Here is a 25,931-nt window from a genome sequence, read left to right as displayed (position 1 = left end):
TTTTAAAATGTTGTGGCTGTTTATCTCTTAATTCCATGAAATGAGGCAGCGGTCCACAAGCCCTGTCTGGCTGTGGCACAGCTGACCTCGCTGAATTTTGACCACCTCAGCAAGGGATGCACTGTCAGCAGTGCGGAAGCAGTGGTGAATCTCAACAAAGCCCACACATTTTCCTGCCTTTGGTACCATTCGCTCACTGCACTCCTCCATCCCTGGTTTTGCCTCGGCTGAGCTCTCCAAGGGGTCACCCTTCCCAGGGCAGCCAAGCACTTCCAGGCTCTTCCCTTTCCCTCTGCCTAGCTCCTTCTTGGAGCCCAGTGGGCTTCAGCCCTGATGTTGTTACCCCTGAGCTCTGCAGCTCAGACCTGCTCCTTCCCCAGGGCTCTCATCTGTAACTCTGTGCCTCCTGTGGATTTCATTTGGGCAATTTACAGCTCACAGCAACTTAGAAATGGGCTGGTATGACTTGCAGGTGTGCAAGAAGTCTATTTATTGCCCACTAAACTGTTGGTGCTGAGGCAGCCAGGGCTGTCGACATTAAAGGGCAGAATGGGGATGTGCTGACGGCTGCGGTTCAGGTCCCTGCTAGGCATCGCTGAGCGGGCATGCACAGGCTCTGCTCCCCCATGCTGGAGTGAAAGGGGATTTCATGCAGGTGTCTCTTGTTTGAGCTGGTTGCTATTCATGACTCAGGAATTTCCATTTTGTCTTTGTTTGTGCTTTTACCTGCTCAGCATAAGTAAGCACACGCTTCCTTGGGCAGCCCAGCAGTGGTTTCACAGTGAGGGTCAGCAAAGGTGGCACAGCTGGACCTCCAGGAGTGGAGCAGGGGCCACGGTTTTCCCACGTGTGCATGAAAACTCGCCTGTGCTGCTGGACCTGTGTTATTGCTGGGTGCTGGTTCAGGGCTGCAATACCAGACAAGGCATGACGAGGTGTGCAAGGGGCTGTGCTGATGGAGTTCAGGTGGTTTCTGCCACAGACAGCAGGAAGACCCTCTGTGGTCTATTAAACCTATAACCTATTCTACCTCCTCCTGCAGAAACGCTCAGCTCCTGACAAGGTGTTTTGCCTATCGAATCACGTTGAGCAGCCGTACAATCTCCTCCTCTTACAGTTCCTTTGGTGAAAACTGCTTATAGCACAAAGCCCACAGTGGCTTGTGGAGAACACCACAGTGCCAGCCTGGCCCACCAGTTCAGCTTGAGTTGAAGGGAGAAGTGTTGCCAGCCACCAAAGTGGGAGCTATGAACACTGCAAGACTGCCAGCCACCAGAGTGCCTGCAAGGAATTGTGATGCCAGAATCCAGAGCAGTATGCGGCTTATCTCTCCCTAGGTCAATTCTTTCTGTCTGTTTTCATTGTGCGCATGAAGTGTTTGTTGGCTGGTTTGGACTGGCAGTTACCCTCCTCCTCTGGAGGCAGATGACTTGTGTGGAACGTAGGTATTGCACAGGATGGTGTGGATGCCATTGGCTGTCCCAGAAAACCCAGCACGGGGACCCTGGTCTTTCCCAGGTGGTGAGAGATGGGTGGGAGTGCCTGGCTGCCCTGGGTCCCTCACCCGAGGTGCCTGGCGCAGACTGTGAGCTGAGGTACCTTTTGCCCTGTGTCCCTTCAACCCTGGGCTGGGACAGGTTCTTTCTCCATTCTCCTTTTGCTGCAGCTTTGAAAATAATTAACACTTCTTTAGAGAGCAGAGGATTCTCAAAGCATTTACCATCTGGTATCACTTACCGCATTAATCATAGTCCAAGGAACAAACTAGTTCTGTCTTGAGATTTCCTGGGTAACTGGATTTCTCTGTTATTTTGCTGTTATTGATAACTCAGAAGTTTTGTAAGACACCTTATGTTCATGTCACTGCTTGAGTGGAAAAAAGCAAATAAAAATAGTCTCCAAACCCCAAATCTGGAAACCAAAAACTTGGACTCTCCTGATTTTGCACTGAAGCTTAGAAAAAACTGATGTCTACATTTTTGACAGTATTACAATTTAAACTTTCATGACCCAAACTGGAAAACATACCTCTGGCAATGTTTTAATATTGATAGGCAAAATTGTGATTCATCAACATCAAACTGTTTAATTCATTAGCCAACAACTTCTAGGCAATGTGGGAATACATTTGAAAGAGAATGAGATGAGACCAAGTATTAATTATGCAGTCATTGCACAATTTGATTTTTATGTCGCAAAGAGCTTTGTAGGCATTAACACTTCAGAACCTCTTCCCTGCCCTTAGAAATAAGTTCTGTTGAGGTATGTGAAGATGCTGTGGCTTTAAATCAAATTTTAGCAAAAATGTCAGGCACGACCTGGTGCGGTGGACAGACACAAACTGTGGTTTTGGTGGAGGTTAAGTTCTTCAGTTTTCTGGTTTCCATATGTGTGATTCCCACACACAATTGCCAAGGTGGTTCCTCATGAAAGTTTTGTGCTGTAGGATGCCTTTACTGCCTCTTGTATTATTTGCTTTGATCACAGAGACATATTAATACTCATGTCTCTCCACCCTTGCTGAAAAGCAGCTGTCTGAAGGTGCGATGATGGAATGCCAGCAGCCGTGGGATGTGAAGAGCAGGTGAGATGAAGCCCATCAGCAGGGAAACGTGCAGCCTGTGCCCTTAGCTCTGAGCTCAGATGTCGGTGTTTGGATGGGACCACTCGGAGCAGAAGTCCTGGCTGTCTCCAGGACCTGTGCCTCCGTGGTGCAGCACCACCGAGCTGTGCTGCCCGTGCTCTGCCTTTGCCAGCAGCACCGGTGCTCAGGCTGGTGCTCGTCTGGTGCTTCTCTGCTCAGGACTGGTGGGCACGTTGGCTGGGAGAAGCCTTCAGCACAGAGGTTCCTGCACATCCTGCAGAAGCCGGGGCCGGGACCCTGTCTCCTTGCCTTGTGAATGCCAGATGAAGAAACTCCACGCGGGGCTTCCCGTCCTCTGTGCCAGACTTGTGCAGAACCCTGGGAACACAGCGTGTTGTGGAGGGGAACTTGCATCATGGCCAGTGCAGTGAATGGGAAGAACCACATATTTTTCAGGAGGTTCCTGTTGCTTCCCATTCACAGTTCTGTGTTAGATGAGGGGAGCCTTCTCCTCCTGAATGCCCGGACACTGAGGAGCTCCAGGCCTGCTGCCTGTGGCACTGAAGCTGTTTTCCCAGGAAGGAGCCAGGTATTGCAAACCACCTCGGAATGGTAGGGAAATGCTGTCTCTCCTCAGACAAACTGCATTTTCATCTTCCTGTGTTGCTGATGTTTAGTTTTCAGTTGCTCTGCAGTGGGAAATCTCCATAACAAAGCTTGAAAAAACCTGAAGTTGTTCTGAAGATGTAAAAGCCACGGGACATCCCCCAAACCAGAGCTTGAGGTGAAAGCCAGAGTGAGCTGTGGGAGAGCCTGAGCTGGGGCAGTCATTTCCTACAGCGCAACGTTGACAGAATCAGTCTGGAAGACTCTGGGACACGGCAGCTTTTGAGAACGAAGCACTCCATAAGGCTGGAAGGACTCCCTGGCGCTGGAACCCCTCACCCTGCCCGGAGAGGTCTGGAAAGAATTGCCCAAACGCACACAAATCCTTCACTTTACAGCATCCCAGTAAAAATCTGCAAAGGGTGGCTGCCAAACCGAGAGAAAATTAAGCTCAGCAGTTTTAAGACCAAAGATTTCAAATTCCATGCTGCCTTGCCTGTAACATATTGATTTAGGTGAGATTCAAAACGGAGCCAAACATTACACACATTTGGCGAGCACTGTTTCTTCAAGATTGTTTTCCTAAATTAGGGACGATGGTGATAATGCTCCCAGTTCTTGGCTGCTGCTGGCTACTGGCTGGGGTTTCATCTGCCACCAGCCATGTTTCCCAAAACTCACAATCTGCTTTTACAGCTACTTCACACAGCATGTGAAAACACTTCACAATGATGCTGCATTCATGAGCTTTGCTATTTCCATGGTGTAATTGATTTTGCATGTTAAATTTTTGTCTTTCTGCTCCTAGACAGAGAGGTGCAATTTTATTACACAGGTTCTTTTTTTCCTCAGATAATATGACAGGCTGAGAGACTTGAGGTTGCGCAGCCTGGAGAAGAGAAGGCGCCGGGAAGACCTTAGAGCAGCTTCCAGCACTGAAAGGGGCTCCAGGAAAGCTGGGAAGGGGCTCTTGATCAGGGAGGGCAGGGACAGGACAAGGGGGAATGGTTTTCAGCTGAAAGAGGGGAGATTGAGATGAGATCTTAGGGTTAAATGTTTTTGCTGTGAGGGTGGGAAGCTATGACCCAGGGCAGTGGTGGCTGCCCCATCCCTGGAGGGGTTAAAAAAAGTGTGACTGTGGCATTTTGGGACACAGTTTACAGGCATGGTGGGGTTGGGCTAACAATTGGAATGGATGAGCTGAGAGGTCTGTTCCAACTTTAATGATTCTGTGATTCTATCTGCCCCGCATCCTCTATAGGAGGACAGAGAGGAAAATTGGTGGAAGCAGAGATTGTGCTGACAACGCTTATCTAAGCTCAGACAAAAAAGACTGGGCTGGCCCTCAGGCTGATTGAAGACTGTTCAGAAGGTGGAGCTGAGGAATGAGACCGACACATGGTGAAGAAAAACTCTTGGTGTTCAGACTCAGCTAGGAAGGAGCAGGGAAGAGGCAAAGGTATTTGTGTTAGCAGGTACAGTTGAGTGTCCCTGACTTCAGGCCACAGCTGTATGTTTTTTTTCTCCTGTGCTCCCATACAGTGTTTATTTTTCATTTTCTCTAGTTGTTTTCCTTTTCTTTGGTTGCTTTTTATCAGCTGTTTGTGGAGCCAGAGGTCTCTACAGGGCAGTCAGAATGCGAGGTGAGCTCTTTGACTGCTCATATGAAGGGAGGCTCTCCCCACTCCACTTACCATCAGCAGTAGCTGAGCCGTTAGGTGAACACCAGAGTCACCTTTCATGTGACCTGACAGAGTCAGTAGATGAGGAAGTGTCTCCCCAGAGGCAGACCTGCATGTTCCCTCTGTTTACAGATTAATTGTCTTGATTGGAAAGAGCTGGGAGGCTCCTCAAGGCAAAGGGGGTGCCCTGGTGTGCAGAGCCAGGGCGCTGTGAAGCTGTTCTCTGCTGCACCTCTGTGAAGCTTCACACTCGTCGTCATCCCCGCAGTGCTCAGCCCCTGCTGCTGCTGGAGTTAGGAGAAAGCAACACAGACCTGCTGGGTGGGCAGCCTGGGGAGGTCGCAGATGCTGCTCTGGACACACAATGGAGCAAGAAGCCTCTGTTCTGCCTTTATGCGCCATGATGAGAGCTGGGAGGGTTGCTTGGCGAAAACACAGTCTGATGGGAATAGTGAACTGTCTCCGTGGGGACCAAGGTCTGTGGATACTCTTGGTGTGGTGGCTGAGCCTGCTTCCCCCATTTCATAATGCATGAATTGTTTAACCAAACCAGCATCTCAATTTGGGAAATTTTGGTCTAACACTGTAATAATTTATGCAATGAGTTGTTCAACTCACACAAAAGCAAAGAATGCAGCCCTTCACACCCCCAGGAATTATGCTTTGCTGAGGTGAAAGCGGAAAGTGCCTGCTGATGCTGTAAAATTAAACAACATGGGAGAAGAGGAGCAGCTTCACAAGGGTGGCCTGGCAGTGGGGAAGAATGTTCCTTCTCATCCATTTCCTCTCCTATAGGAGGTCTAGAATTCTGTATCTAAAGCACCTTATTCCAGCTGTCGTTTGTGTAAAACCTGGCCATTAGTTTCTATTTTTAGTGCTGTTAGGATGCTCATTTAGAGGGTAGGTGGAGGCAGTCTGGTGACTCCTGCTGAGCAGGGATCCCATAGCAGTTCAGGTGTTTGGATTTCCCATGTACAGCCCAAAATTCACCTTGTACCAGAGAAAAAATATTTCTCCACTCATCTTATACAGGGAGCAGGAATCGAACCTGTTCAGAGCTGTTGTGCAAGGCTTTGTTCTCCATCTTGGTGTGACAAGACTGGATTTCTCTTGACGTGAAATAAGTCACTCCATGTTTACAGAATAGAAGTGCCTTAAGAGTCTTATTTGTTCCTGCTACCAATGAAGAGAAGCTGCCTGTGGCAGTGAGACCTTCGATGAGTTTTGTCTGAGATAAGGTGCTGGGGCACTTCTTACCTCACAAAACTCCTGGACACATGGCTCAAGAACGGCATCCTCATTCCTTGTGTCTCGGCTCAAAGAGATGGGCTCACTGCAAGATCTTTGCATGTGGATTTTTGAAGCTGGTGCAGTTGTTCCGTGCTGTGGTATATTTAGGGGACTCAGCTGGGAAGCAGTTCATTCCTGACAAGATGCCACAGGCATTTCTGCTCCCAGCATTAAGAAGTCTTCATTTCTGGTGTCCTGCAGCACAGCATTGACTGCATTGCTGGCAGTGGTATTGACTATCACTTTGTGAATTAAATATTCTTCTGGCATCAGTCACTGGGTGCTCCATCACTGGTCAGCGTCACCTACCAGGCTGATGGTGAGAAGCGCTGCCAGCAGCTGCTGAACTGTGCCCTGTAGGTGAAAGAGAAATGAGGACTCAGAAGAAAACACTGGAATTCATTCTGCAGGTGGGCGAATGCAATTTTGACAGGAGATGTTTGTTCTCAGAGTGAGATGTAGGTGTGACTTTTTTCAGTGCTCAGGTGCTTTTATGCATGTTCATTCTGCTAAGACAAAAGAGGGGAAGCACATGAAAGACAAAGCAGGGAGAAATCAGCTGTTTTGTCTTCTGAACCCGCTTGAATGACGAAGTCCAGGTGTGGCAGAAGGGCCAGTGTGACACATGACAGGTTAAACATCCAAACATGGGCTGGAATTATTTTGTTTCTGACTTGGAAAGCAACAGTAAGACCAAGAGAGACAGTGGAAGCCTGCTCTGAGCCAAGAAAATGTTTACAAATCCCTCTGTCACAACCACATCAATAAATCTATGCATCCTGTTCTGACTTCAGAGAGTCACAGGAGCCACAAAGAGTTGTTGGAGGTGTTTGTGGAGAGGCTGAGAGGTGGCTTTTTGTATGTTTTATGTCTTCTTTTTTCTCTCTCTGGATTTTATTTCACTATATAAGGAAGGTGATCACTTAAGAAGAAATGAAAAACACACAAAACTATTTGGCGAAAGCAAGTTTCTATGGAATTGCTTTTGTGAGAGTTAAGATGTTGACACAACCTAGGAAATGAAAACAGGAATTGTGAGGCAGATTATAAGTGGGGCTGCATTTCAGATAGCAGTGGAGAGGTCTGGGCAACAGCTTGTTTGTGATATTGCCATCGCTCTGGGAAGCGTGGGGCTGGTCTGTGCTTCCATAACGAAGGGTTCTGTGAGTATGAACATCTCCTGAGATGCTGTGGAGCACAGCCAGAGGTGTTGGGAGATGGGGGGGTGGGAGATGGAAAGATGTTGCTGACAGTGGGGAGGGACACAGCTCCACGAGGAGGAAGAGAGGCAACTGTTCTAACCTGGCTTAGGGTTTGTGTGTTAGGGCTGGCTGGCCAGCGGCATTGCTGCAGCTGCTCACACAGCCCCAGAACGCATCTGGTTGCCTGGCCAGCTGGATTTGCAGCTATGGGATATTGCTGCAGCCACACAAAACACCAGCCCTGGTGATGCACTGCTTCTTCTGCCTCTGCATGTCTGAAATCCCAGAAAGGCTGCCTCATCAGATGTTGTTCTGGAAAACAAAGCCACCTCCTCTTGCTGATCACAGTTGGCTGTGCTTTGGCTGCCGCACAAAACCATCCACACGCTTCTCAAATACATTGAGCCATATTGTCACCACACCTGGCACCAAGGCCATCCTCAAACATCTCCTCAGTCATTGGTCAGGATGCTCATCCTCTCCCTTTGCTTCTTTGCTGGCTCACAGCTTCACCTGTGGTCCTCTGCTGGTGCATCAGCCTGGCCCCTTCCTCAAGGTGTGGGGGTTTGGCCAGCACGTACGCTGTTGGCAGGTACTTTCCAAAGTCTCCAGGTTTGGTTTGTCAGCTCTGGTACAAGAAAGTGCTCCTCTCTGAGGCAGCTTCTGTGCCAGCAAAGAAAAGAGACCACGGGAGCCACCAGGGAATAATTAAATCATAAATGACAACAGTTGGATGTACAAAGATGCTGCTCTAGGGCACCCAGTGAGTGAACACCAGTCCTACACTGGGAAGCTGAACGAGGAAAGACCGGGCACCCCAGTTTTGATAAGTGACTCATTATAATGTCTAGATTTAATTATCAACGGTAAACTCTGAAATACCCGCTGCAGACAAGTGAACCCCTGTGCCTTCCTTGTGTTTGATGTGCTAAGCATAAATATTCAGCTCAGTCTCTCAAGAAAACATAAGGTTTTACACAAGAACAACTATTCCAGATGAGCAGGATTTATAGCTCCAAAATGCTCTGGTTTCATAATTTGCGAAAGCTTTAACCTTTCAAGCATTTCCAAACCTATTTTAGCATGCAAGGAGTAGTGATGCAGAGACATTAACATTAAAACTTTGTGTGTCTCCAGTGAATATTCTTACAACAAGCAGCATAATGTTTCCTTTTTCTTATTTCATTTCCTAATTTTTCAATGTTGTTTGCTTTCATGAAAAAAAATTGAATATATTCTTATAAAATTAACCAATATTGCAAGGCTTTAAATGTCAATTAAGATGAATAATTTAACATGTAGATATCGGTACACGACAATTCTCCGCTTCGTCTGCTGCTCACCGGAATGCGGTGGGAACCAGAGGCAGTTTTGCTGAAGCAGCTCACATGTCCTTGAAGGTCATTTAAATGAATGTTCAGGTTTCCTTTCAGTCTTCAGGTGATTCCAATAATGATGGAGAAAACAAACAAACAGAAAGACACACAGGCAAAAAGACAAATGCAAAAGCAGAGTAAATCATAAGACAATGCTTGGTAACCTGAAGTCACGTATGCCAGCTCTGCAGGGGTGTAAAGCAGGCATTTATCTTGGCTCCTGTCCCTGCGAGCTGAAGACGGCCCAGATGTGGAGCTACGCGTAGAGAGCTTTGGGTCTGAATCCTGGGGCCACTTCTGCCAGAGGGATGTGGAACAGGAGTGCCTCCACCGTGGCTGCCGTTCCTCTCTGTAGACCATTGCAAAGGATGCACGGAGCCCACCTCCAGCTGCCTGGCTTGCACGGTCACAGGGCAGCCAGCCCTGAGACTCAGCTGCCTGGAGAAGCAGCGAGGTTTGCTGATGCACGTCTCCTCCAAGGACCGGTTCCTGTGTGGGAAGGAGGAAGGGCAGGAGGAGACGTGACAGAGCCAAGGAAATCATGGGTCTGGCGAAAGAAAGGGACTGAAATCAATGGGTTGGCTGACTTGTCTCTGAGAATTGTTTTGTTTGTACAGATGGGGTTCCCCCATTTTCTTCCCTTGTAGTGAACTGAGGCCCTATATGTACCTTGTCTGGAAACAGAAGGTAGGACCTCAATAAATTATTGTAGTTCCTGACTTTAATTGAAATGGTCTCCGAACAGAATTTGTTACATGAAACCTAGAAAGTCAGATTAAGATATGTCCCTCTGAATATGTAAATATAATGCCTGTCTTTAATACAGAGGGAAGTCCAAAACACCCACCTACCATCCTGATGTAGACATCTTACTACCTGCTTGTTTGCAGCTCTGAAGGCTGAGCACCAATACCACCCCACAGGGATTATGCTTGTAAGAGGCTGTTCAGCTCTTCACTGCATTGCTCTTTTTTAAAAACAAGCTATGTTCGGATTTGGGAAAGGAAATCTGGTATGAAAGCTGCTAGATCACATGCATCTGCTGCACTTGGGAACGATCTATATCTGTCATCATCACCCTGATGGAATCAATTGTACCAGCAAGTATTGACAGCCACACAGGGGAAAATAGATCCAGCATTGTGCAGACGTATCTTGATGTTATCAACTGACAGGCAGGCTTTCAGCAGCATTGTGCTTCCTGTAGCATCTTCCAACAGCTGAAGTGCTCCAGCAATGAAAAAGCGATGGCAAAGGGCAGACCTTGCTGCTGAGGTTTCCAGTCCCAGACAAGTCAGGCAGGAGTAATCTCTGCAAGCATCTGGTTTGGGGAGGCAGTTGGGTTTGGACACTCCTTCGCTGCAAGACCAAGGACAGCCTTGTTTTTCCCACTGAAGTATCTTTAAAAATGCTTCATAAATTCATCCTTTTGCTTTGATCCAGAGAGTCCTGGACATTTGGATCACTCCATGGGGCAAATAGAGCATTGAGTGGAGGAGCAGTTTGAAGTTGACACCACGTAGTCTCCCAATTCTTACTGACATTCTGGAGAGCAGAGTGCTGCACGGCCCTTCTGGCTCATGACCCCACTTTTTAGGATTCTGGCTCGTCTTGCTGGAACTTATCAGCTGGCAAACCCTCCTTGCATAATATTTTGGGGCTGGATTAGAAGATGACAAAACCAGTTTGGAGTGGATTGTTGGGTGAGCGTCACAGAGTGGGACAACAGACACCAGTTTTATCCTTCTCAATGTATTGCAGCTTTGTGGCCAAAGCAGAGAACCGGTTGTCGTTGTTGGCACTGGGGTATGCTTTCTCAGAACTCAACACTCTGCAGCCATTGTCACGTTGAAACAGAAGATGGCAAAGGTGGGCGATGCAACGCCTGCAGGCTGTTACTTCTTCCAGCTACTGGAGGAGTTGCACCATGACTCTGGGACTGGGTTGGCCAAGTTCACGCGAGGGGCACGGCAAGTGTAAAATCTGACCAAGATACACTAGCATCATTTGAGAAAAATCAAACTTCTGGCTACTCAGACCCAGATGTGAAAACTGCTCATCACCTCACAAGAGCCTGGCAACGCCGGAACTGTTTCATAATTAAAAATATTATGGAGACAGGCTTTTTCATGCACTGTTCTTCAGTTATCATTTTCCATGCAGCAGCCTGTGATACATATAGAGATAAAAATCAAAGATGCTAAGTTTCATCGCACTATCAAGGGTGAGCTTTTCAGCCCTCCTCTTTAGAGCTAAAGCAAGGCTTACAGGGTTGCTGTTTTACAAAGGGGCGTTTGACAGCAACTGCGCTTTGGTTGTGCATAAATTAGAGTGTTACAGAACACTATTAATAGTTTTGATGATGATTCTTATCAGAGGTTTGCCTCAAATATCAGCGTAATGAGAACAGTGGTACTGTATCCACCTCGCTCTGGCAGAACTTGTGTCAGTTGGAATGGTGCTGTGAAATACAGCAACAAAAACCTCCAAGAAGACTTCACTGCCATGGCAGCAGGACACCTTATACCACTACGGCTACCAAGGAAGGGCAGCTGGAGACAATAAGATTGCAAGTCTGAGGAGGTTTCAGCAGGATATCTACAAGGATGCTCTGGAGACCCTGACTTCAGGGTGCCGGCACCACTTGTCTCCTGATTGTTAAGCTTAGGACATGTTACAATCAAGCGTCTCCACCAGCTACTCTCTGCTGTCTTCATGTCTTCACAGAGAAAATTAGTAGGACATGAGTCCAGATGTCAGGGTCCTGAGAAATATCCAATATTCAGTACAAACAATTATTCTCCTGGCTTATTTGACTGATCCAGTCAAACGTCAGAGACGCCTTCTGTCAAAAGCGGATTGATTAAAGTGATTTTTAAGGACAACCAACATAAGCTGAGTGGGTAAGAAACTAATCACTGACGTGGTACATCATGCAAAACCAGTGTGAAAGCCTCCGCCGCTGCAGATTTCGGGAAAGCAAAGAGAGCACCAGATATATTGAAGCTGCATGAGATGGTGAACTAGGTGAGATTAATGCTGCGCAGCAAACAGTGCTCAGAGGAAATGGGGCATAGTGAGTACAGGAAGCACCACCTGTGGCACCTGCAGCCCCTAATTACCGTGCAAATTGGACTAATTCCTCACTTTCTGCCAATGAAAATCTTAATCTTTGTGCACTGAAATCTACGATAATTCTATCATCGTGTAACCCTTCAAGAAAGGAAGGTTCTTGGAACAGCTGCACCCTTGGCTGACAAAAAAACCCTGCCCTTCCTTGATATAAACCTCTGGATATGCAGAAGGACAACTTTTGAACAGCCTCTCTGTGGTGGGTTTGTCACTCACTTAGTGTTCACCCTTAAACTGTTTCCCTTTTCACTCCATCTTTGTTTTGATGATCAGAAGGCTTGAATCCTTGGGGATTAAGTGCAGTCATTTGTTAATCTTTCTTTATCTTTTCAGGAAGAACAGAAGTGTAACACTATCCCACGTTCTTCCTGCTTGGCCTTGGAATCTTGGGGAAACACAGTGGGTACAAGTTTCATAGAATCATAGAATCACCAGATTGGAAGAGACCCACCGGATCATCGAGTCCAACCATTCCCATCAATCACTAACCCATGTCCCTCAGCACCTCGTCCACCCGTCCCTTAAACACCTCCAGGGAAGGGGACTCAACCCCCTCCCTGGGCAGCCTCTGCCAGGGACCAATGACCCTTTCTGTGAAGAATTTTTTCCTAACGTCCAGCCTGACCCTCCCCTGGTGCAGCTTGAGGCCATTCCCTCTCATCCTGTCCCCTGTCCCTTGGGAGAAGAGGCCAGCACCCTCCTCTCCACAACCTCCTTTCAGGTAGTTGTAGAGAGCAATGAGGTCTCCCCTCAGCCTCCTCTTCTCCAGGCTAAACACCCCCAGCTCTCTCAGCCGTTCCTCATAAGGCCTGTTCTCCAGCCCCCTCACCAGCTTCGTTGCTCAGGTGTGCTGAGAAAAATCCATTTTTTGGAGAATTTCCTGTAATTTTTTAGCACTGACACAGCATTGTGGGACAGAGGGCTGGAGAAACTCCCTTTTGCAGGCAGCAGGCGTTCAACATATAGGCATAGAATCAGTAAGGTTGGAGAAGACCTCTAAGATCATCAAGTTCAACCATCAGTACAATACAACCCCACTCTGCCTGCTAAACCATGTCCCAAAGTGCCATGTGTACATGGTTTTTGAAACCCCTTACAGGGATGGGGACTCCACCCCTGCCCTGGGCAGCCTCTGCCAGGGCTTCACTGCTCTTTCAGTAAAGAAGTATTTCCTAACAGCCGATCCAAACCTCCCCTAGTGCAACTTGGGGCCAATTCTTGTCATCTTATCACTTGTTACATGGGAGAAATGCACCTTAAGCAAAGGTGCTGCCATGAAGCCAATGACCAAACACTCCTCTGTTGGTGCTAATTTGCTCTACTGAATTATGGAGGAAATTGATAAGTGATTTCATATTACTAAGAAACAACTACTTGTATCTCACATGGACTAATTAAGAATTAAACATAAGTGATTGAGAAAGAGATGCAAAATGCAGCAAGGTCTGAGAAATCTGCATTTCAGAAAAAGGGTAAATCTGTGTCTGTGGCAGTGTATTTGGGAGAGGGTTGCATGGTAACACGAGTGCAAAGCTCAGCACAGGCAACCACCCGCGACTGCTGCTGAGTGTTTAACAGACAAAAAGCACAATGTGGAAGAGAGCTAGATAAACTAAAAGCATTCTTAATCTGCTCTTTATCCAGAGACAAAAATGAATTCTTCTCATCAGAGGTTTTTAATGTAAGGCTGCATGTCATTTGGAAAAACAGTGCATCCTGTCACAGCCAGGTTCACCGAATTTGGTGCAGGAGGCTCTGGAGAAAAAATTCTGGCCTGTCTTTAATCAGATGAATTGGAAAGAAAGGTGTGGAAAAATCAGTGTCCAGTTCACTGGGGACACATGGGAAGTTCCTTATTTTGGTGGAAATAAGACAGAACAGAATACAGGAACTAACCACCTTCACCACTCTTCAAGTAGAACAATGCTTCCTAAGAGAATCATAGAATCATAGAATAATTAGGGTTGGAAGGGACCTTAAAGATCACCCAGTTCCAACCCCCCTGCCATTGGCAGGGACATCCCACTAGATTGGATTACCCAAGGCCCCGTCCACCTTAAACATCTCCAGGGATGGGGCAGCCACAACTTCCCTTGGCAACCTGTTCCAGTGCCTCACTACTCATGGTGAAGAAATTCTTCCTAATTCTAGTCTAAATCTGCCCCTCTCCACTTTACACCCATGATATCCAGTCTAAAATCAACTGGCAGTTGTTGGCTGTACAGAACCATATTGCAGTTACCAGCACAGTACCAGAGGCAAAGCCTTAAGGCAAGGTGATACCTAACCTTGAGCTCAGGTTGGGGGAAGGTCACTGTGGCAAGAGAAACGAAGAGTTAAACCAAACCTGGGGCCACTCAGGACCCAGGAGGAAATTCTGCATCTCTGGCTGAAAATCAAATAACCTGTTTCTCAGCCATACATTGCTCCAGTGTGTTTCTACACGAGTCCAAGTAGCGCTGCTTTTGCTGTTTAATAAATCTCTCTAGAAAATGTCACTCACTATAAAATTATATATTTTGAATAAAAGCTAAAGCCTCAGCATGCATAATACATGATTCTTGTGTCTGGGCCCATGACCTTTTATCCCCAACAGGGAATAAAGTGATTGCTGAACAGAAACTTCTCGAGTGTTCTGAAATTCTCAGCTGCCACCACCCACTGCACCACAGATTGCAGAATTTCAGCTCTTGCCATCAAATATGTGTGGTGTATAAATACACTTGTACATACACACATATATATGAGCACTAGGGATATGTACATCACATATCACAGCAGAATTGGTCCTTGGTAGAGCTGATTATACAATGAATCCCACTAAAATCTGCTCATGCTCCACCTGGGCTCGATACCCAGATCAGAGCCCTGAGCTGGCCGCAGCCCATGGTGAACCAGCACCTGTTTCAGATGCACTCAGCAGTGGGATCATGGGGCATACGGACCTGGATCTTTGGGCACAGACTCTTCCTCAAGAAAGCTCACATATGATCTAGTGGCTGATGTGTGCCTTGAACCTACATCCAGGCCCCTCTGCTGGCTCTGTCCCTGCTCACCTGCAATGTGATGCTTTGCATTGACTGAATGTGAGCTACAAAGGGAAGCCTCACACACAGCCATCCTGGAAAATCCTCCTAAAGGCTTCTCGAAAGATGCACCACAACTCACTGCCGTTCTCCTGATGAACAACTGCACCAACAGCAGATCATGGAGAGAACGCTTTCTGTCTCTTGTTATTTTATTTATGTTCCCTTTTTAGAACGCGTGGCACTTACCTGACCAAATGAAAAATCACACCTGAGGTCAACAGATCCAGTTCTTTCCTGTCTTCTGTGTCTTTGCTATTGCAAATGCAATGATGATCCTGCTCTGCTGGAGGCCACTGGAGAACCCGTGCTATGAGGACAAGCTGAGAGAGCTGGGATTGTTCAGCCTGGAGAAGAGAAAGCTCTGAAGAGACCTTAGAGCAGCTTCCAGCACTGAAAGGGGCTCCAGCAAAGATTGGGAGGGGCTCTGAATCAGGGAGGGCAGGGGTAGGATGAGGACAATTGTTTTCAGCTGACAGAGGGGAGATTGAGGTGAGATTTTAGGAAGAAATGTTTTTGCTGTGAGGGTGGGGAGGCCCAGGCCCAGGCTGCCCAGAGCAGGGGTGGCTGCCCCATCCCTGGAGGGGTTCAAGGCCAGGCTGGATGGGGTTTGGAGCCCCTGGTCCAGTGGGAGGTGTCCCTGCCTGGATGGGTTTTGAGGTCCCTTCCAACCCAAGCCATTCAGTGATTCAGCAAACTGCAGCCACAGGAGGGGACAACCCCCCAGGCAGAGGTGTCCTTGGCCACCCACCAGCCCTCTCTTGGAGCACCAGGCTCCATGGAACCCATTGCTCTTTATGTCAGGGAGAAAACAGAAGATGGAGGTGGCCTTGTTATCACTGATTTTCTCCAAACGTGGCCAAGAACCTCTCTTGAGATCTTCAATTGCTTGTTGCTCTGCAGCAGGGCCCAACCTTGCCCCACACAGCCAGCATCCCTGCTCCTCACAGCTGTGATTGACCCTGCTCATCTGACCTTGTGCAGCTTTAGAATCACAACACCTTGCTTATTCCAACTTCCCGCACTGTTGACACCTTCTGAGGCATTGTGTCTGGAGAAAACATTGTATTTTATTTCCTTTGTAACCCATTTAATGATGAAGGAACCCAAGCAGGTGGTTTTCAATCTTCAGAAGCAAGAGGCATATGTCTCACTGTCACAACAGTTTGTCTCATTACCCAGGGATAAAATGCAAGGAAGCTGAGGCATTACTCACAAAGGAAGCAGCAGCCTTGTCGGGTGGTGCCGTCCTGTTTGCCCTGGAAAGGTGTTACAGCTTGAGGAATGTGGTAGCCTGAGTCCCTGAAAGTTCAGCTGAGGCCAAAAGAATAGTAATATTAATTATTTTGTTATAAAAGCAATGAAATCACTGTGCCTTTGTATCTTTTTATTGTTTTATAGCCTTAAGCATCTATTTACAAATGCTTTGTGCTTTACGAGGTTGAAAATATAACGTTCCTCTATTCTTTATTTACTTTAGCTTTTTCTGTTTGCTTTTTGCTCACTCTGATTTTTGTTTCCCTTTTACCCTGAGGCTCTTCAATCCTTTCAATCATGTATAGCACCTAGATTATCATGTATATCATCTGAATTTCTTAGCCAAATACAGCTTTTTCTGAAAGTGGCAATAAATGAATTATCTGTGCTGTTTGAGAAGTTTTGCCTTTGCTGAATCACAGACCTTCAAAGTGGCCCCTCAGAAGCCTCAGTGCAACCTGCCTGAAGCCCCAGGTTTGCAAACGGGTTTTTGTAGGTGTGGTTATTTGTGGGAGAGTCGGCGCACGGTGGGGTGGGCAGCCAGCCCGTCTTGGACCCTGTGGGGAAGTGGAGGTGGGTGGTGTGGGTGGCTGTCCCCAAGCCCAGGCACAGCACTGGAGGCAGGAGACGAGGTGTGTCAGACGCACCCCATGAACAGCGCTCAGTACACAGCGACGTGGTGGCCCATCATCTTTGCAGCTCATTGTGGAAGGTGGCAGCCTGGCTGGGCTGCAGCTGTGAAGCGTCACCCCCTCCCTGAGCGTCCCCGAAGGACCCACGTGTGCCGCACATGCAGTCACGCTGCTGCAAGGCTTTCAGTTATCTACCAGCACTACCTGAAAGATGACATCGCGTGTTTCCTGGGGTAAAATAGCTCACAAACACAAAGGTAAGACAGTGCTGAGACAAGCAGCGGCAAGACTGGTGCAGCAGGTACAAAGTGCCAAGCCGTGCGGTGCTCAGCTGAACAGCGTGTGGGGCAGGCGTGTTCTGAAGGGGGCTTCTGCACTACAATCTAAACCTCACCCAGACCAATACTGGAGGAAAAATGCTGGATCCAAGTGGGATTTTTGCTTCTTTACCCTGTGAATATCCTAAAACGTTGATTACAAGGAAGTGAAAATAAATGGTGGTATCTTAGCGCTCCAAACCTGCTTGTTCTGCACAGTGTGGATGTTCTGCTCAGTGCTTGCTCGAGCACATAGACTGTGTGTACCTAAAGCAGTACCAGTGTGAGTCCTTCTGTGAGCACAAAACCACGTGCTGCGCTGGAGCAGAAGCAGTTGCATAGGTGTTGTTGATGCTGTTTTTCACAAAGGGCATAGTTGATTCCTTCCTGTGGCTTCTGGGTAGAGAATGGAGCTGCAGCTCCTGTGCAAGGGTGAAAAGACTGGCAGTAATCCTTGCCGCTGGCTGTGCTATTGATTTGAAGCCGTACTGCAAGTTCAGAGGTCTCATTCAAGCACAAGTGTGAAGGAATGAGTGTTTGAAATTTAGTAAGTGATAATAACACAGCTATTGGAAAGGCAACCAGCCTGACTGACCCTCAGCCCATCCATAACATCCCACAGCATTGTCAGAGAAGCCTGGCTGATGAGCTGCTCCTGCAGCCTGTGGAGAACAGCTGGAAAGGAAAGGCTTTTCAGGTGGACTATGAGGCGATCCAGGTTTGCACAAGTGAAGTAATTATGTTTTCATTACTCTGGGGCTATAATAAAAAGGAACTCTGGTGATGACAATTCTGCAGCCATTGTACTGAGGATTCAGCTGGCACAGATCCGTAAAACAGGATTAATTAACTTTCTGCCAGGAGCATTCCATAGTGAGCTGTCTTGTCTGTCTGCTAAGGGACACTGTCCTTCATCCCAGACAAAGTCACTGCAAAGGGATGTGTGGTAAAACACCTCTTGCAAGAGCGTGTGCTCAGGTACAGGCCTCCTGTGAGAGCAATGAGAAGGTGTCGAGCAGCATGCAGGACCTCACCCAGCACCATCCCAGCCTGCACCAAGCACCACGGTGCAAAGGGCTTTGGGAAAAGTCCCTCCTGAAAACCAGCCTGCAGCTGAAGCAGCATCCGCATCCGAGCGCTGCCCCACTCGGACGGAGGAGCAGCTGAGGGACCTGGGGCTGCATGGCCAGGAGAAAAGGAGGCTGAGGGGAGACTTCATCACTCTCTACAACTGCCTGAAAGGAGGTTGTGGAGAGGTGGGTGTTGGTCTCTTCTCCCAAGTGACAGGTGATAGGATGAGAGGGGATAGCCTCAAGCTGCTCCAGGGCAGGTTCAGATTGGACTTAGAAAAAATATCTTCACAGGAAGGGTTCTCAGACACTGGCAGAGGCTGCCCAGAGAGGCGGTGCAGTCCCCATCCCTGGAGGGGTTTAAAAGCCTTGCAGATGAAGTGCTTGGGGATACGATTTAATAGTGGACAGGTATGGTAGGACTAATGATATCAAAGGGCTTGCTGTTCAGGGTTTCAGCCCTGTGAACGTATGGCAATTTCCCGGTCAGAGGCCTTGGGATGTGGGAAATGCTACCAGCCCTCCCACCCTTTCTATTCACATTCCAAATGGAAATTGGGGTACAATTTACCAAGACAGATTTAAAAATTTTAAAAAAGCAAAACAGACATCAGGAGGAAGAGCAAAATCAACAAACATGACAACTGGGAAACCCCTGTACCTTTTGTTCATCAGGTCAACACTTAATTGCAGTACTTAGACATGAACTCCATTCATTATTTCCTCCAGGCAAGGAATGGGAGGTGCTTGCTCTCCCTTCTTGTAGAACAGAATCCAGACCTTTCAGCTTTATGCCGAAGAAAGTGGACGCTCAGCAGCCAGTGCTCTGGGACAGCCTGCATCCCATGGGCAGAGTACGTGTCTGTGATGTGGGAGACTCCCTTCCAAAGCTGTGCTTTGAGCCAGGCAGAGCCCTCACCATCGATCTCGCTCTGGGGAGCTTTGGGGAAGGGGAGATTCCTTTGGGGATGAAAAATAAAAAAAGTGTCATGAAAAAAACAGTGCTTTTTCTTGGTAAATGCTTTGTTGCAATGGATTTTCTCTTCCAAAAGAAAATCCCTCCCCAAACCACCAGAACAACATCTATATGAAATTGCTGAGCCTAATAATTATTTTGAGAGAAAATGATTTTGTTTTTCTCAGTAGAAGAACCTCCCAGCACCGAACTCTGATGATGTGTGAAACTGTAAGAAGGCACTTTGAAAAACATACCCTGGTTCCTCAGGATCCATATGGTGCCTTTCCAACCCAACAGAGACTGGATGGGAAAAGGGCCTGATGCTCTCCTGTCCCAACACCGCGAGTCCCCGGCCGGTGCTGCCGCGGTGCGGAGCGGGGCTCACCGGAGCAGGCACCGGCACACCGAGCAGATGGCTCTGCACACACAGAGAGCAGGAGGGGCTGCTGGATCGTGCCACGCTCACCCGACTGCAGCGGGAGCCAGATGTGCTGGGCACCCTCCGATGAGTGCTTTACCTCCAGTGACCTCGTCTGACTCTGCTTTATTTTTTGGGGGGGAATACAAAGAAATAGGGGATTTGCCAGAAGCTTTTTTGCATGAATTGTGCTATGAAAATATATGTGTGTGTGATAAGGTGGAGGACACCTCCTTAGGCTGTTGTCTGCTAGGGTCTTCTCTTTTGAGGAATCATGACTACAAGCCAGAAAGGCTGCATTGCATCCCTAGGCTCGTTACAGTCACAGAATCACAGTTTGGCCAGGCAAGCCACTCACAACGCAGAAGAACCTGAAAAGCTGTCTGGACCCTCAGGTAGTGGTCAACACATCCACCACTGACACAAAAAGTAGAGCAGATATCACAGTCTAAGTTTTTAATTTTGGGGTTTTTTTTTGTTTGTTTGTTTCTGAATAGTGATAATAAAAAGCTAAGGTATTTTTCTGGAATTTCATGGCGATTTGAAATGCTAATCCTGTTCCTTAATTACCCCTCCCTCCTCTGTTCAAACCTCTGTTTTGTGGCTTCTGATGTACAAATGGAGCTCAGGAACCCACAGCGCATCTCTTTGTGGGGGCAGCTCTGGGTGATGCCTCCCTGACGGGCAGGGAGGTGCTGACAGTCCCTGCCCCTTGCCTGCTGCCTCCTCTGAGCAGAAGATGCTGTTGAAGACTTCACCAATGCCAGGATGGTTTTTTGCTGTCCTTAGCAAACAGACATTCCTAGGAGCCTTTGCATTTAGGAGTGAGCTGAGATCAAGAAAACCGCTGCTCGACTTGTACTTTTCCCTCTGCTGCTTGCCCTTGCGTGAAGGCTGCCTTGTGATTACCTTGGTTTATTAGAAACGGTGCTCATTAATTTATATTCTGTCTCTTTTCCTCATTTCCCATGAACAGGAACTGGATTTTATTTGGAATGGTGCTGGTTTCTTTGTAGGTCTGTCCCTCGCTGCTGGTGCTCGGCTGCCTACAAACAGTCTGAGAAGAGCAGTTGTCTCGTCTTGGAAAACCTCTATTGCTCTTCCCAAAGTCAAGTTTAATTCTCATAATAGCTGTGCTTTTTCTTCATTCTCAATTAAATCATTATAATTCTGTCTCTCTTCTTAACCTCCTAGCAGTTCAGATTCACTGCCAGGGATTTAGCCACAGATTAATGGATTTATAGATTATCAAGCCCAGAAGGGCCAGGGTTACCTTCTTCCTAACTGAGGGCTCAAGAGGTCCTTCAATGAACTCCTAATGGAACTGGAGTTCTGCTGAAGAACAGCAACAGCAGCAAAATTGATCTCGTCCTGATTTAGAAATTCCCAGGTCCTGGGTAAGTTTGTTGGAGTCTTAATTACTCTTGCTGTAAAGAAGCACGTCTGGCCTCTCACTGTTGGTGGTCAGCTTCAGCCAGCTGTGAGACACCCAATAGTATTAATTAAAAAAAGACAACACGGCACTTAACCGATGGATGAAAAAGCAGCTGATTAAAATTCTTGAAATACCATTGCCTGTGTCTGCAGGGATGGCCATCGGGCACAGGAATGGCCACAGGGCACTGGGATGGCCACGGGACACCGGGATGGCCATGGGACACCGGGATGGCCATGGGACACGGGGATGCTTCTAAAGTTTCCTTGAGCATCCTGTGGGACAGGGATCTTGTCCGAAAAGGAGATAATTAGTTTTGCAAACAGGTCCTGACTATATTTTATTCTTTTATCTCTCTCTTGATTAACATCCATAACAGCTGTTCTGTTATTTTTTCCGGCATTGATATTGGACTGACAAGTCTATAATTATCTGGGCCATCTTGCTTATTCTGTTTTATAATACCAGTATAGTTCCTTTCTTCTCACTTCGTGCCAGATATTCGCAGCAAGATTTTAAACTAGCTCTTAAAAAACCCTCCCAGTGTTACATTATATATATACACACACATCTCTTTTTCCATGCGAGGTGCAGCGTTGTTTGGTTTTAGAAAGTCAGTAGCAGTAAAATGAGCTTTCCAGTGCACGCCATTCTTACCAACATTTTGGTGGTCTGTGCCAGAAATCAGTTCATACACCTTCTAGCATTTTGCCTGTGATTATTCCTAAGGTCAAGTCTTCAGAGATCTTCCATATTCCCTGCTTACCTTGCTCAGGTCTGTGCTTATTACAATCAGTGTCTTTGTAACACTAAAGTTTTGGGAAGTGTCTTCCAGAGGCCAATGTCACTGAATGGGGGGTTCTGCTCAGCAGGCTGAGGTTTTACTTACCTTGTGTGTAACACAAGCTTGGGCTGTTAATACTCAAACAAACACGTCTTTTCTGCACACTGTTTGATGTTTTCCACTGAGGTGGTTGTGTTGCACTCCTGTGCTCCAGTGCCTTTGCACCTTTTCTTTCCAAACCCAGAGCTGTGACCTGCTCCACGCAGCTTCATCACCACAGTTCAGGGCACGGTGTTGTCCATGCTCCTGGCTGCCTGCTCTGATCTATGAAGAGGTTTTCCACAGACACGTGTCAGAAAAAATAGCAGTGCTGCCTGGACAGGGCTTCTGCTCATGAGGGTGAGCTTTTCCCATGCTTTCCTGTGAGCTTTTTCCCCACCTTTGTGTCAGATGCATTACTGTTTTTCTGCCATATCTGACAGATTCCCTAAAGAGATGGACTTATGCTAGGATGCACCATAAGCAAACTCACACCTGATCTCCATTATTTATTGAGGGACTATGAAGCACTTAAAATCTGTATGGGAATCAGAGGAACAGGCGCAGTGTGCAAGGCTGGTTGTGCTACCCGGATATTTAATCACAGAATCATGGAATGGTTTGGGCTGGAAGGAACCTCATAGCCCATCCAGTTCCATCCTCCTGCCATGAGCAGGGACGCCTCAGGTTGCTCCAAGCCCCATCCAGCCTGGCCTTGAACCCCTCCAGGGATGGGGCAGCCACCCCTGCTCTGGGCAACCTGGGCCAGGGCCTCCCCACCCTCACAGGAAAACATTTCTTCCTAAAATCTCATCTCAATCTCCCCTCTTCCAGCTCAAAACTGTCCCCCTCATCCTGTCCCTGCACTCCCTGATCAAAAGCCCCTCCCCAGCTTTCCTGTAGGCCCTAGGAAATTAGAATTTGATGGTTTTGACTTCAGAGTACTTCACAGGACATCCTCAATATTTGTTTAACATTACCTTTGCCAATCAAAGGTATTTGAACTTTTAAGAAGTTAATTGCTTTTCACACCTCTGCTTGTAGCTTTCTCCTTGATCCAACAGAAACCTGAAGTTAACCGGGCTTGTTCCAGGGAGGTTAAAAAGGCCTCTTCCACCTGTAGCATCTGTGATTTAAGAGTGTGTGCATGTGACTGTCTCGGCTAACTTAAGGTGTTCCTCAAACAGAAACCCCCTCTGGTACCTGAGTTTGCGGCGAGCGGCACCCACAGCTTTAGGCAGCGGCTGCTTAGCGACAGCGCAGCGAACACTGCTGATCACTGAACAGCAAATACATACTTCTGAGTGACCCTTGATGCTTTGTGATGGGAAGTTTAACACTCCAGCTGTGTGTGCCTCCGACTCTGCTTCCTGAGAGGCACTGAGGATGATTTCACACTCACAGTCGTGCTCACGCCCTGAATGATGCTCCTGGCAACGTCAGTGGGTGAGCAGAGGTGGCTCTGGGTTTAATTGCACACCTATCAGAAGCCAAACCCACTTCTGGTGTGTTTGCTTTATCTAAATGTTGCAAAAAGAAAGCACTATCTTTAAAAACTGAAACATTTTGACAGCAATATCTCTAAATGCTCTTACATAAATGAAGACAAAAATTAGTATTTATTTCAGTGCTTAATATATATACAGGTAACGTTGCTCCCAAACACAGCCCTGCAGGTCTAGCTGAGCAACTGCATGTAGATGCCAACCCCCATGTGTTGGATTCCCACCCAGAGCATGAGAAATTTAGGAAAAGCAGCCCACAATACTAATGTGAAATCTTAGCCTACCCTGAAGAGCTCTGTGAATTATTCACAAGAGAGACTGAGGGCTGCACAGCACTGCGTCTCTTTATAATGCAGCGCAGGAGGGGAGGAGGCTCCTGGAGTTTCCCAGGGCTGCTAATTGAAACCCAGAGGGTTTATTAAAAATGGTGGAGAACAGGAAAGATGAAAGAGGAACCCAATGAAGTTCGGCAGTGTGTTTTAAAGAAACACTCTTTAATGGAGATTTTGGTGACAAAGAAAGCATCTGTAAGTACCCTTTGTGCTGAACTATTCATGAGGTAAAAGAATACAAATAGCTCGGTGTCCCCTTTGAACTGACAAGTGTCAGCATCCTCCACAGTTCTTGGCTGCCCTGCGTTTCCCTAATGCTCACTACCCTAGCCAGGATTTGTTTTCGCTGCTAATTTCCAAGTGGGATAGAAAAGGGAAAGTTTTCTGCAGAACAAAAGACGTCATTGAAACCAGCAATGATCCCCATCCAGCTGTGAGAAAGGGAATACTTAAAGCAGGAGTGTGACTACTCCAGACGTGGCTGCTTGGAAGGTGTGCGGTGGAGACCCCAGGAGATCTGTGCCAGTTTTCCCTTTAATTGCATCTAAGACACACACCACGCTGAGCGCTGCTGCAAGAGCTGGGCTGCTTCGAGCTTTCTTGTTTCTTGACTGAAGAGCATAAGTTGTTCCTCCTTTCTCCATCTCCCTGAAGGAAAACAAAGGGCCCCTGCCAACCCACTGCTGGTGACCATCTCTCCCAGATTAATGTGGACACCAGAAGAGCATTGAGAGGTTTCTGTCACCCTGTTAAGTGCTGGTCCCTTTCAGGGAGCTTTTCTGTATTTGAGTACCCCTGCAGTCCTGAATCCTCTTGAAAACCTCCAGTTCTTCTCTTACACCACTCCAACACTTATCATTCAGCTGTACCCTATAGCCCTGCAGTGAAAGCCTGGCTGGCACCCCCCTGCTGCAGAGGGTGGCAGCCCCTGGCTGGGAAGGGAATTCAGAGACCATTGGGGTGCTGGAGAGCCACTGCAGAGACATTCATAGAATCATAGACTTGCTTGGTTGGAAAAGACCTTTGAGATCATTGAGTCCAACCATACCCATCCACTACTAAACCAGATCCCTGAGAACCTCATCCACCCATCTTTTAAATCCCCTTGGGGATGGGGACTCAACCATTCAGTCATTCAACCCCACCACTCAGCCATTCACCAGCAGCAGCAGCTGCAGCAAACCATGTCCCTGCCCCTGCCCTCCCTCAGCCCCAAAACACCGCTCAGCAGGACCTGGCTGTGGGACCCTGATACCAACATCCCCATGAGCAAGCTGTCTGCAGTGACCAGAGCCTACACTGTGATGCTGCAGGAAGTAAATTCTCCTGTTAGACAGAGAGATGTGATAATAGCCCTCAGCCGTCTCCAAGTGCACACATTTCTTCTTGCAAAGATAGGATGATGATTTGCTGCTTAAAATGTCTTTTTCTTCTGCACTTCAAAGGCAACTAACAAAGAAAAAGCACCCAGAAGACAAAGAATGAATTGATATTTAAGGCTTTCATATTGAAAACCAAAATATACCACACTTCAGGTGATATTTTTGTTTGTCATTACTAGATTGTTTGTATTTACTACAAGCTCTGAAAACAGAAGCGTAGTAAGAGCCAATATTGGAAAAAAAGCCTCACTTTCTTCCCTTTACTGAGGATTTCTCCACAAATGTCTAGTTCAGGGCAGTACGATTTAATGACAAATTAAGAATGTATTCACATACCCCCTCTTCTTATTTCTTTTACTAAAATGATCAGTATTTCAATAATTTGCTTGCGAAATTATTAGAGTAGTTTCTGAATTGAGTACCAAGTAGGTGTGCAGTGATGGAGAATTGTGTGTATCAGAGTACTGCTGATGGAATCACAAGTTATACACACGGAGCTTTCTAAGACATTCAATGGCTTTTTTGCTAGGAGTGAAAAGTGCTTTTTTGAATGGGTTTTATGGGGTCTGTGCCCGTGAACTGTACATCTCCTCTGTTTCTCCTCCCTGGTGCGTGAAAGGTCTCTTCAAATGAAGCAAGGGGATCTTTGCCTCTCTGGGGCATGCTGCTCAGCATTGCTTTCTACCTTTCCTCCTGCACACGTATTTCTGGTGAACACAAACATCCCTCATTTATTTCTTATTTCTTACCTTGTCTGTCTCAGAAACGGCTGAGGAGCTGTGTTTTACCTTCCCTGGGTCCCTTCCTCCCCTGGGTTTTACGGTGGGTTCTGCCTGGCTGTGTG

This window comes from Phaenicophaeus curvirostris, chromosome 5 (assembly GCF_032191515.1).
Source record: "Phaenicophaeus curvirostris isolate KB17595 chromosome 5, BPBGC_Pcur_1.0, whole genome shotgun sequence".
Taxonomy (NCBI): Eukaryota; Metazoa; Chordata; class Aves; order Cuculiformes; family Cuculidae; genus Phaenicophaeus; species Phaenicophaeus curvirostris.
This window is presented reverse-complemented; position numbering follows the sequence as displayed.